The sequence below is a fragment of the Tamandua tetradactyla genome, chromosome 2 (genome assembly GCF_023851605.1).
Source record: "Tamandua tetradactyla isolate mTamTet1 chromosome 2, mTamTet1.pri, whole genome shotgun sequence".
Classification (NCBI taxonomy): Eukaryota; Metazoa; Chordata; class Mammalia; order Pilosa; family Myrmecophagidae; genus Tamandua; species Tamandua tetradactyla.
Genome location: NC_135328.1, coordinates 71,145,621 through 71,157,649, shown reverse-complemented (window position 1 = coordinate 71,157,649; position 12,029 = coordinate 71,145,621). Strand labels below are relative to the sequence as shown.

General features: G+C 33.3%; 1 pseudogene; it reads right to left on the bottom strand.

Annotated features, from left to right (window-relative positions):
* Positions 1–10,623: 10,623 nt before the first annotated feature.
* On the bottom strand, positions 10,624–11,741 carry LOC143660710 (phosphoglycerate kinase 1 pseudogene; annotated as a pseudogene).
* Between the last annotated feature and the right edge of the window lie 288 nt (positions 11,742–12,029).

Sequence of the window (12,029 nt, the reverse complement as noted above, 5' to 3'; positions counted from 1 at the left end):
CTAGGTTAAGAATTATAGTGGACTTCTCCCAAAATCAGGAAGGCTGTGGTTGACCTGACCAGCACTAACGATTGTGACTGTAGAGTTCTCTCCCTCAGCAGCAGGATATGCATTCTTTTTCACCAGCTCACATGGAGCATGCCCCAAATAGACCATATTATGGACCATAAAGCTCAACAAAACAAATTTAAAATTAAAAAAAATCATGCAAAATATTTACTCAAGTCAATGGAATGTGAGAAGAACTGGTGTTCACTTATGGCTTGAGTTTTATAGGGCAGAGGACCTTCTCCATATGCTCCATACTCTTGTTTTTCCCAAAAACAGGCTGAATACAGAAAGTGCTGAGTCACCTGGGGATAGACTGAACTGCCACAAGGAGGAAAGCTACAGATCACCATGGAAACCCATATTAGGTATCATGACCAATATCATTCTTCTTTATTAACACTTGCATTGAGGTATAATCACATTGGTGTACAATTATAGCACAAATTTAAAGATAAAAAATTGATGTGTTTTGGTATATGTATACTTTCATGATCCTACCACCTCGAGTTAAGTAATTAAAATAGCCATCACCCCTAAGTTTCTTCATGTTTCTTGGATATAATTTCCCTCATTCCCTCTGCCATTCTCAGTATCACAGATGTGCTTTCTCTCACTATAGATTAGTTTTCAATTTATAAGATTTTATATAAGCGGATCATATATAGCATGCATCTTTTTGTCTTGATGATTTTGATTATGATTTTAAAATGTGTACATATTGTTGTTGTGCCTGTTAATTTTCATTCTGAGTTTATTTCATTGTAAATATATATCAAAATTTGTTGACCCATTTGCACATTGGTGGACATTGGGGCTGTTTCCTGATTTGGCGATTACAAATAAAGTATTATGAACATTTGTGTATGACTTTGTGCATAGATATTTGCTTTCATTTATTTTGCATAAATTATTAGAAGGGAAATGGCTGTACCCAAGGATGGAGGTATGTTTATTTAACTTTTTAAGAAAATTCTAAATTGCTTTCCAAAGTGTTGTACCATTTTAGATACTAGCCATCCTTGTACAAGATTTCTAGTTGTTCCAGGTTCTCACTATAGTTAATAAGGTCAGTTTTTTTTGTTTTGTTTTGTTTTGTTTTTAATTTTAGTCCTTATACTGGGTGTATAGTAGTATTTCACTGTTATTTTGATTCATATTTATCCTGATTGTTGAGGATACTGTGCATCTTTCCATGTTATTTGGTCAAGTATATGTTATCATCTTTAGCCCATTTTTATTTTTAGTCTTAAGAGAAAAGTATTTTCTTTTACAATTAATTCTGATGTTTGCACCAAATATTTGATAATTTCTCTTTATAATGTTGAAGAAGTTCCCTTCTTCTCTGATTCCGTATAGTGATCTGATCTGATTTCTTATTATGAATGGATACTGAATTTTGCTAAATGCTTCTTCTGTATCTATGAATTGTCATAACGTTTAATGTGATAATATGGTGAATTATATTCCCTGATCTTCAAATGCTGAACCAACTTACCATCCTCACATGAACTCTAATTGGGCATGCTTATTCTTTTTTATATTGTTGGATTTAATTTGCTAAATTTTGTTAAACAGTTATGCAACTATATTCATGAGTGATAATAGTTTATAGATTTCATTACTTATAATGTTTTTGTCGATTTTGTTATTAAGATAATGCTGGATTCAAAAAATGAGTTGGAGAGCACCCTCTCCTTTTCTAATTTCTGTAGGAATTTGTGAGAACTGTTATTATTTCTTTCTCAAATGTTTGTTAGAATTCATCAGCAGAGCTGATGCTTGTGCTTTCTTTGTGGAAAGGTTTTTAACAAAAATGCAGTTCCTCTCATAGATAAATTACTATTAGAATTATCCATTTCTCTTGACTTAGCTTTGATAGTTTATGTCTGTCAAGAAATGTGTTGCTTTTATCTACACTGTCAATTTTATTGGCATAAAGTATTTCATAATAATAAATTATTATCATCTAAGTACCTGTATGTAGGCTCCATAGTGATGTGCTATTTTTTTATCCTGATATCTGCTATCTATTTGGTCTGCCTCTTGTCTCATCAGTCTGGACAGAGTTATCAATGTTATTGTATTCTTAAAGAAGATTTTAAAATTGAATTTCACTACTCTTTTCCTAGTCTTTATTTCATTTATTTTACTACATGTTCTTTATTACCTACTTTCTTCTGGCTACTCTGGCAAAAGTTTCCACCTTTCCCTCTTTCTTTATTTAGTATCTAAGATCACTGATTTGAAAATTTTACTACTTTCAAATATAAACTTTTTTTTTCTTTTGTATGCTGTATGGCAGAGGTCACATTTCATTCTTTTTCTATGTGAGTATCCGCTCATTACAGCACCATTTGTTAAATTTTTGTTTTGTTTAATTTTTCATTTGTTTGCTTCTTTTCTTTGTTTGGGAAGTGCATGAGCCAAGAATTGAACCTGAGTCTCCCGCATGGCAGGTAAGAATTATACCACTGAACTACCCTCGCACCCTGGTCAAATATAAACTTTTAATGCCCTATATTTGTTCTAACCACTGCTTTTGTTTTTATTCTGTTCAAAATACCTTCTAACTTCAATTGAGATTTCTTATTTGAGCTATGTGTTATTTAGAATTATGTTGGTTGATTTCCAAATATTTTGTCATTTCAGATGTATTTTAGTTATTTTCTGTTTTCATTTGACTGTGATCATATAAAACCACTTTTCTTATTTACAGCATCTTAAAATTATTGACTTTTGTTTATTTCCCCCGAAATACGGTCAATCTTGGAAAGGGGTGTGTTCCCTGTTTCGGGTTTAAGTATGTTATAAATGCCAGTAGACATAGTTAATGATTAGTGTTATGTAAACTTCTGTTTTCTTACTGGCTTCATGTATATTGTTATACTTATTATTGATAGAAGGATATTGAAATCACCAACCATTCTATAGATTTGTCTATTTCCATCAGTTTTAATTTTGCGTATTTTGGAATTCTTTTATTAGGAACATAAATATTAAAAACAGCTATGTCCTCTTGATTACTTGAACTCTATCAGTATGAAATGACCCATTTTGTTCCTGATAATTTTCTTTCCTCATAAATCTATTTTGTCTAATATTAAAATAGATAGTACAAATTGTCTTACTTTCTTTTGATTTGAAATAACATGTAACATCTGATTTCATCCTTTCCCTTTTAATATATTTAAACTTTTTTGTATCTTTATATTATAACTGGGTTTCTTATAGGCAACATATGGGGTTTTGCTTTTTATACCCAATCTGACAAGGTTTGCTTTTTGTGCGGGGATGTTTAAACAATTTAAATTTAATGTGATTATTAATGTCATAAATTCTGATATACCATCTTCCTGTCTTCTATTTTTACTCTCTGTTCTTTGTTCCCTTTAAAATATTTTTCTGCCTGCTTTTGGATTGTATATTTTTATGATTCTATTTTATCTCCTTCATTGGACTTGTAGCTATATCCTTTAAAAATGTTTTTTTATGTCTTACAGCGTATATGTTCAATTCATCAGATTCAAACTTCAAGTAATATTATACCATTTGTGTAAAATATATGCATCTTACAACTGTATATTTTCATTCCTTTTCTACTTTGGTTGTCATATGTTTACATGTATGCATTTATATTTGCATATATACAAAATATTAAAACATGTTAATATTTTCCTTTAAATGTTAATTTTTTTGGTGAAATCTTTAATGAAAGAATATATTGACACATTTACCATTTTTAGTGCTTTTTACATTTTTGTGGAAATCTATAATCCCATTAGATATCATTTTCCTTCTTCCTGAAAGACTAATATTTCCTGGCATGTGGCTCTGCTTGTGATGACTTTTTTCAATAATTGTGTTCCTCAAATTATCCTTCTTTTGAGTTTGTTTTGAAGGATAATTTCACTGTGTATATAACTCTAAGTTGATAATTTTTGTTTTGTTTTTCTTTCAGTACATTAAAAATGCTTCTGTTCTGCCTCCTGGTTTTCATTGTTCTAAGTAAAAAGTCTATAGCCTTTTAATATTTGTTCCCCTGTGCCTAATGTTTTTTTTTTCTCTGACAGCATTTTTTAATCAGAGAAGTTGTAGAAAAACATGCAATTTATTGGAGAAGTATACAGAAAAATAATGTGGAAGGTACAGTGTTTTCGTATATCCCCCCTTATACACAGAGTTTTCCCTGTAGTTAACATTTTGCATTAGTGTGATGTTTTATTACAATTAATAAAACAATATTATTAGAATTATACTATTTTTTTGTGTGTGTGTATAAATGTCCATTTGTGTCCTTGCCCTCATGTCCTTTGAGGAGAGACAGCATATAGATGGGTCCTGTTTTTTAATCCATTCTGCCAGACTATGTCTTTTTTTTTTTTATTAATTAAAAAAAAATTAACACAACATTTAGAAATCATTCCATTCTACATATGCAATCAGTAATTCTTAATATCATCACATAGATGTATGGTCATCATTTCTTAGTACCATTTGCATCGATTAAGAAAAAGGAATAGCAAGACAACAGAAAAAGAAATGAAATGATAATATAGAGAAAAAATAAAAATAAAAAATACAAAAAATATATAAAAAAACAGAACAAAAAAAAAACTATAGCTCAGATGCAGCTTCATTCAGTGTTTTAACATAATTACATTGCAATTAGGTAGTATTGTGCTGTCCATTTCTGAGTTTTTGTATTTAGTCCTGTTGCACAGTCTGTATCCCTTCAGCTCCAATTACCCATTATCTTACCCTATTTCTAACTCCTGATTGTCTCTGTTACCAATGACATATTCCAAGTTTATTCTCGAATGTCGGTTCACATCAGTGGGACCATACATACAGTATTTGTCCTTTAGTTTTTGGCTAGACTCACTCAGCATAATGTTCTCTAAGTCCATCCATGTTATTACATGCTTCATAAGTTTATCCTGTCTTAAAGCTGCATAATATTCCATCGTATGTATATACCACAGTTTGTTTAGCCACTCTTCTGTTGGTGGACATTTTGGCTGTTTCCATCTCTTTGAAATTGTAAATAATGCTGCTATAAACATTGGTGTGCAAATGTCCGTTTGTGGCTTTGCCCTTAAGTCCTTTGAGTAAATACCTAGCAATGGTATTGCTGGGTTGTATGGCAATTCTATATTCAGCTTTTTGAGGAACCGCCAAACTGCCTTCCACAGTGGTTGCACCATTTGACATTCCCACCAACAGTGGATAAGTGTGCCTCTTTCTCTGCATCCTCTCCAGCACTTGTCATTTTCTGTTTTGTTGATAATGGCCATTCTGGTGGGTGTGAAATGATAACTCATTGTTGTTTTGATTTGCATTTCTCTAATGGCCAGGGACATTGAGCATCTCTTCATGTGCCTTTTGGCCATTTGTATTTCCTCTTCTGAGAGGTGTCTGTTCAAGTCTTTTTCCCATTTTGTAATTGGGTTGGCTGTCTTTTTGTTGTTGTTGAGTTGAACAATCTCTTTATAAATTCTGAATACTAGACCTTTATCTGATATGTCGTTTCCAAATATTGTCTCCCATTGTGTAGGCTGTCTTTCTACTTTCTTGATGAAGTTCTTTGATGCACAAAAGTGTTTAATTTTGAGGAGTTCCCATTTATTTATTTCCTTCTTCAGTGCTCTTGCTTTAGGTTTAAGGTCCATAAAACCGCCTCCAATTGTAAGATTCATAAGATATCTTCCTACATTTTCCTCTAACTGTTTTATGATCTTAGACCTAATGTTTAGATCTTTGATCCATTTTGAGTTAACTTTTGTATAGGGTGTGAGAGATGGGTCTTCTTTCATTCTTTTGCATATGGATATCCAGTTCTCTAGGCACCATTTATTGAAGAGACTGTTCTGTCCCAGGTGAATTGGCTTGACTGCCTTATCAAAGATCAAATGTCCATAGATGAGAGGGTCTACATCTGAGCACTCTATTCGATTCCATTGGTCGATATATCTATCTTTATGCCAATGCCATGCTGTTTTGACCACTGTGGCTTCATAATATGCCTTAAAGTCAGGCAGCGTGAGACCTCCAGCTTGGTTTTTTTCCTCAAGATACTTTTAGCAATTCGGGGCACCCTGGCCTTCCAGATAAATTTGCTTATTGGTTTTTCTATTTCTGAAAAATAAGTTGTTGGGATTTTGATTGGTATTGCATTGAATCTGTAAATCAGTTTAGGTAGGATTGACATCTTAACTATATTTAGTCTTCCAATCCATGAACACGGTATGCCCTTCCATCTATTTAGGTCTTCTGTGATTTCTTTAACAGTTTTTTTGTAGTTTTCTTTGTATAGGTCTTTTGTCTCTTTAGTTAAATTTAAATTTAACTAGAATTATACTATTAACTACAGTCCTTCATTTACATTTGGGTTTGTGTTGTACAGTTCTATATATTTTTTCATTTTTATTCTTGTAACATACATGCAACCTAAAATTTCCCACTTTAATCACTTTCAATTATATACTTCAGTGGTGTTAATTACATCCACAGTGTTGTGCTACCATCACTCATCCATTACCAAAATTTTTCCATCATCCCAGTAGAAACTCTGTATAAGTTAAGATTTGATTTTTCTCCACCCACCCCAGCCTATGACAATGTATATTCTACTTTCTGACTCTAGGAATCTGCTTATTCTAATTACGTTAATGAAATCATATAACATTTGTCCTTGTGTTTCTGGCTTATTTCATTCAACATAATATTATCCAAGTTCATCCATGTTGTAGCATATAACAGAACTTCACTCTTTTTTTTGAGAAACAATATTCCATTGTCTAAATGTATCACATTTTTTTATCCATTCATCCATTGAAGGACACCTAGATTGCTTCCAATTTTTAGCAATTGTAGAATAATACCACAATGAACACTGATGTGTAAAATTCTACTTGAGTCCATGCTTTCAACACCTGTAGACATATGATAACTCTTTACTTAACATTCTGAAGAACTGCTAAACAGTTTTTCATGGTGGTGAACCATTTTACATTCCCACGAACAATGAACAAGTGTTCCAATTCTTCCACATCTTCTCCAACACTTTTCACTTCCAATAGTAGCCATTCTAGTGGGTGTGAAATAATATCTCATTGTGGTTTTGATTTGCATTCCCTTAATGGCTAATGATCTTGAACATATTTTCATTTGCTTTTTGGTCATATACATATGTCTTCTTTGGAGAAAAGTCTATTCAAGTCTTTTGCCCATTTCATAATTGGGTTATGTTTTTATTTTTGACTTGTAGGATTTCTTTATATATTCTGGATATTAAATTTGTTTCAGTTATGTGGTTTCCAAATATCTCCTCCTATTCTGTAGGTTGTCATATTACTTCCATGATAAAGTATTTTGATGCAAAAAGATTTTTTGAATTTGATGTGTCACAGTTATCCAATTTTCCTTTGTTGCTTCTGGGTTTGATATAAATCTTAAAGAAACATTGCCTAACACATGATCCTGAAGCTATTTGCCTAAGTTTTCTTCTAGCGGTTTTATTCTTTGGGTTATTATTTTTAGGTTGTTAATACATTTTGAGTTAACTTTTGTATATGGGTAAGTATCCAATTTCATTCTTTTAAATATGGATAACCAGTTTCCTAAACACCATTTGAAGAGATGATTCTTCCCCAATTAAGTGGACTTGGCACCCTTGTCAAAGATCAGTGGGCCATAGTGTGAAGATTTATTTCTGAACTCTCAATTTGATTCCATTGTCTGTATATCTGTCCTTGTGTTAGTACCATGATATTTTGAATACTGTGCCTTTGCAATAAACTTTTTAATTGGGAAGTGTGAGTCCTCCTTTTCTTAAATTTGGCTTGGTTCTTTTGGGCTATTGCACTTCCATATAAATTTGATATTGGCTTTTCCATTTCTGCTAAGAATGCTTTTGGAATATTGGTTGGGATTGTGTTGAACCTGTAAATCATTTTGGGGGGGATTGAAATCTTATCAATATTTGACTTCTAATTCCTGAGCACAGAATGTCTTTCCATTTATTTAGGCTTTTAAAAATTTCTTTCAGCACTTTTTAGTACTTTTCAATGCATTTTATTTACTTCCTTGGTCAAATTTACTCCTAGATATTTAATTAATTGAAGCTACTGTAAATAGAACTATGTTCTACTTATTTCCTCTTCAGATTGTTCATCACTGGGATAGAAACACTTATGAATGTTGCATGTTCATCTTGTATCCTTCCACTTTGCAGAATTTATTTATTAAATTTAGTAGCTTTGTTGTGTATATTTCAGGATTCTTTTTTTTTTTTTATACAAGATCGTGTCATCTGCAGATAGGGAACGTTTTTCTTATTCCTTTCCAGTATGAATGATTTTACTTCATTTTATTGCCTAACGGCTCTGGCTATACCATCCAGAAGCATGTTGAGTAACAGTAAGGACAGTTAGCATCCTTATCTTATTCCTGATCTTGGGGGAAATCTTTCATTGTTTAAGTATAGTAGCTGTGGGTTTTTTCGTATATGTCTTTTAGCATTCTGAGGATTTTTTTCCCATTTCTTGTTTTATGGTGCTCTTTTCCAAGAAGGAGTGTTGGCTTTTGTCTAATGCCTTTTCTGAATCAGCTGAGATGATCATGTGTTTTATTTTTTCTCCTTGTTCTATTTTAGTGGTGTATTACATTGATTATTTTCTTATGTTGAGCCACCCTTGTATGTCTGGGATAAATCCTACTTAATCCTGGTGTGTAATTCTTTTAATATGTTGTTGGAATGATTTGCTAGTAATTTTTTCATGATTTTTGCAATTATATTCATAAAGGAAAATGGTATTTAGTTTTCTTTTCTCATGCTATCTTTATTGACTTTGGTATTATGGTAATGCTGGCCTCCTAGAATGAATTAAGAAATGTTGCCTAATCTTCTATTTTTTTGGAAGGATTTGAGTAGGATTGGTGTTAAATCTCTTGGGATTTTTGGTAAAATTTACCAGTGAATCTGGTTCTGGGTTTTTCTTGGTTAAGAGGTTTCTGATTACTAAATTTAATCTCTTTACTTGTTATTGGTCTATTGATTAATTTAATAGAATTAATTAATAAAAGGTAGTCTATGTGTTTCTAGTATTTATATTAACTTCTTATAATCCTTTTTATTCCTATGGAATCAGTAGTATTGTTCCTCTATTCATTTTTTATTTTCATTATTTATACCTTCTCTTTATTTTTATCAGCCTAAATAAAGTTTTGTTGATTTTATTGATCTTTTCAAATAATCAACTATTGGTTTCAGTGATTCTCTCTATTTTTTATACCCAATTTCATTTATTTCTGCTCTAATCTTTATTTCCTTCTTTCTGCTCACTTTGAGTTTAAATTGCTCTTATTTTCCTAGTTCCCTGAGTTGTGAGATTAGGTCTTTGATTTTAGGTCTTTATTCTTTATTAATGCAAGCATTTAGAGCTACAAAATTCTCTCTCAGAACTGCTTTTGATGTATACCATAAATTTTGGTGTGCTGTGTTTTCATTTTTCTGAAGATATTTCCTAATATATCTGGTCTTTTTAGTTTGAATCATTGCTGTTTAAGAATGGGTTGAATAATTTCCATGTATATGTGAATTTTCCACTTTCCCTTGTATTAATTTCCAGCTTCATTACATTGTGGTCAGAAAAGATATGTCATATGAATTCAATATTTTTAAATTTATTGAGACTTGGTTTTGACCTAATAGATAGTCTACCCTGGTGAAAGAACAATGAACACACTAGAGAAGAAAATGTGTTCTGCTGCCTTGAAATGTTCTGTATGTGTCTGTTACACCTAGGTAGATTAATAGTGTAATTCAAGTACCCTATTTTCCTACTGATCTACTCTCTATTTATCTTATTTATTATGGAAAGTGGTATATTGAAGTTTTCTACTATTAAATCTGTCAATACTTATTTCATATATTTTGGAACTTTCCCATTAAGTGCATGTATATTATCATTGTGCCTTTTTTAACTGACCTCTTTATTAGTACAAAATGACCTGTGTCCCTTATAACAGTTGTGAATTAAAGTCTATTTTCTCTAATATTACCATAGCTACCCTAGCTTTCTTTTAGTTACTATTTTCATGGTATATGTTTTCCATCATTCACTCTTTTTCCCAGTTTAAATGGATACTTCTATTGTCTATTTATAGATCATCAACTTTGTCCCCCTTTTTGCCTACAGCTGGAATTTTACCGTTTCCAAGCGGAGCAGTGAAATGGTGACAAAGCTAATCAGAATAAACTACTTCAAAAAGAGAACTAAACTAACATAACTCACTTTCTTTTAGCAGGCAAAATATAAATGTACACACTCTAGAAAACTACAATGCTTTAATCACTGAGAAATTCAAATGGGATTGTGGAGAAGATAGACAAATCCAGGGTGCGTAAAGATGAGCTGGATGCTGTGCGACTATTTAAGGGTTCCTGATGTTGCATCTCTTGGCCATAAGAAACCTCTATGTAGGGGGAGATGTTAGCTAATGCTAAGTGGCAAAGCAGAAAAGACTAAGTTGACTTAAGGAATACATATAGGAAGAAAAAGGCAGAAAATATTAAACACTGTTGAGAGCATCCCCCCCAGGAAGAATTTTACCTTTCAGGAGCTCTAGACTGGCACCACCCCCAGTGTTGATATGGCTGACTTTATCCTCTGTGTTCCAACTATGATGGTGATTCAGCCCATGAAAGTGGATTTCATTGCCTCACACATGAGGGTTTTGGTTCCTTGAGCAAAAGAGTCCCATTCAAATACCCCTAAAGGTCCATTCCACACAATCTGCTCAGCACTGGTGACAGCCTCAGCATACTTCTTGCTGCTCTCAGGACCGCAGTCCAAGCCCATCCAGCCAGTAGATATGCCAGAGCTTTGGAGATTAGATCTTTGACAATCTTGGCTTCCTCTTAATCAAACAGAAGTGCCAATCTCCATTTGTTGAACATCTTGAGGAAGGCAAAAGCCATTCAATCATCAATAATCATTTCATTGACTTTGTCCAGCATATTATTGATCAGCCGAATCTTGTCTACAACTTTAGCTCCATGCAGAATAGCCAAGAAGGGCCGCTCTGGACTCTTTAAGGCCTTGGTAAAGGCTCCTTCTTCATCAAGAAACCATCAGCCTTCTGTGCCAGATTCACTCCCACCATGGAGCTGTGGACTTGGTGAGCAGTGCCAAAATCATCGTTGACATAGACCTCCCCTAATTTTGAAAGTGAAGCCTGGAAAGCTTCTATTTTGGCTAGTTCTGCTTTGGTCTTACTGACAGAAGCATCTTTTCCATTTCCTTCTTCCTCCATATGAAGGTGGAGGTTCTCCAGTAGGATCACAGAGCCAGAAGCTGGATCAGCACAAACTTTCTCCAGTTCTGGGCCCACACAGTTCTTCAAGAACAAAACATCCTTGCCCAGCAGAGATCTAGTTCTTCAGCAACTGACTCCAAGGAGTACTTTCCAAGCATGGGGGCACCATCAGGCCTGCCCAGGTGGCTCATAAGAACAATTGACTTGGCTCCATTGTCCAAACAGTACTGGATACTTGGAACAACAGCCTTGATCCTTTGGTTGTTTATTGTCTGTTTGTTCTTCATAGGAACATTGAAATCCACACTCATGATGACCCATTTCCACTACGTGTCCAGTTTGTCCAGGGTCAGCTTGTCGGAAAGAGACATCTTGATAATACAGCTGGGGCAAGAAGCTCGGCGCTCAGATGATGATAGCTGCCATTGTACACTTACCATGCGTGTGGAGGACTGAGCTCCAGCATTCACTTTTGACTTACTTGTCTCTTTGAATTAAGATGAATTTATTGTAAAAAAGCATATGAATGGATTCAACATCCTTTCCAGTTGAAAACACTTCAAAAGATAGGAATACAAGGGAACTTTCTTAAAATGATAGAGGGAATATATGAAAAACCCACAGCTAATATCATCCTCAATGGGGAAAAATTGAAAACT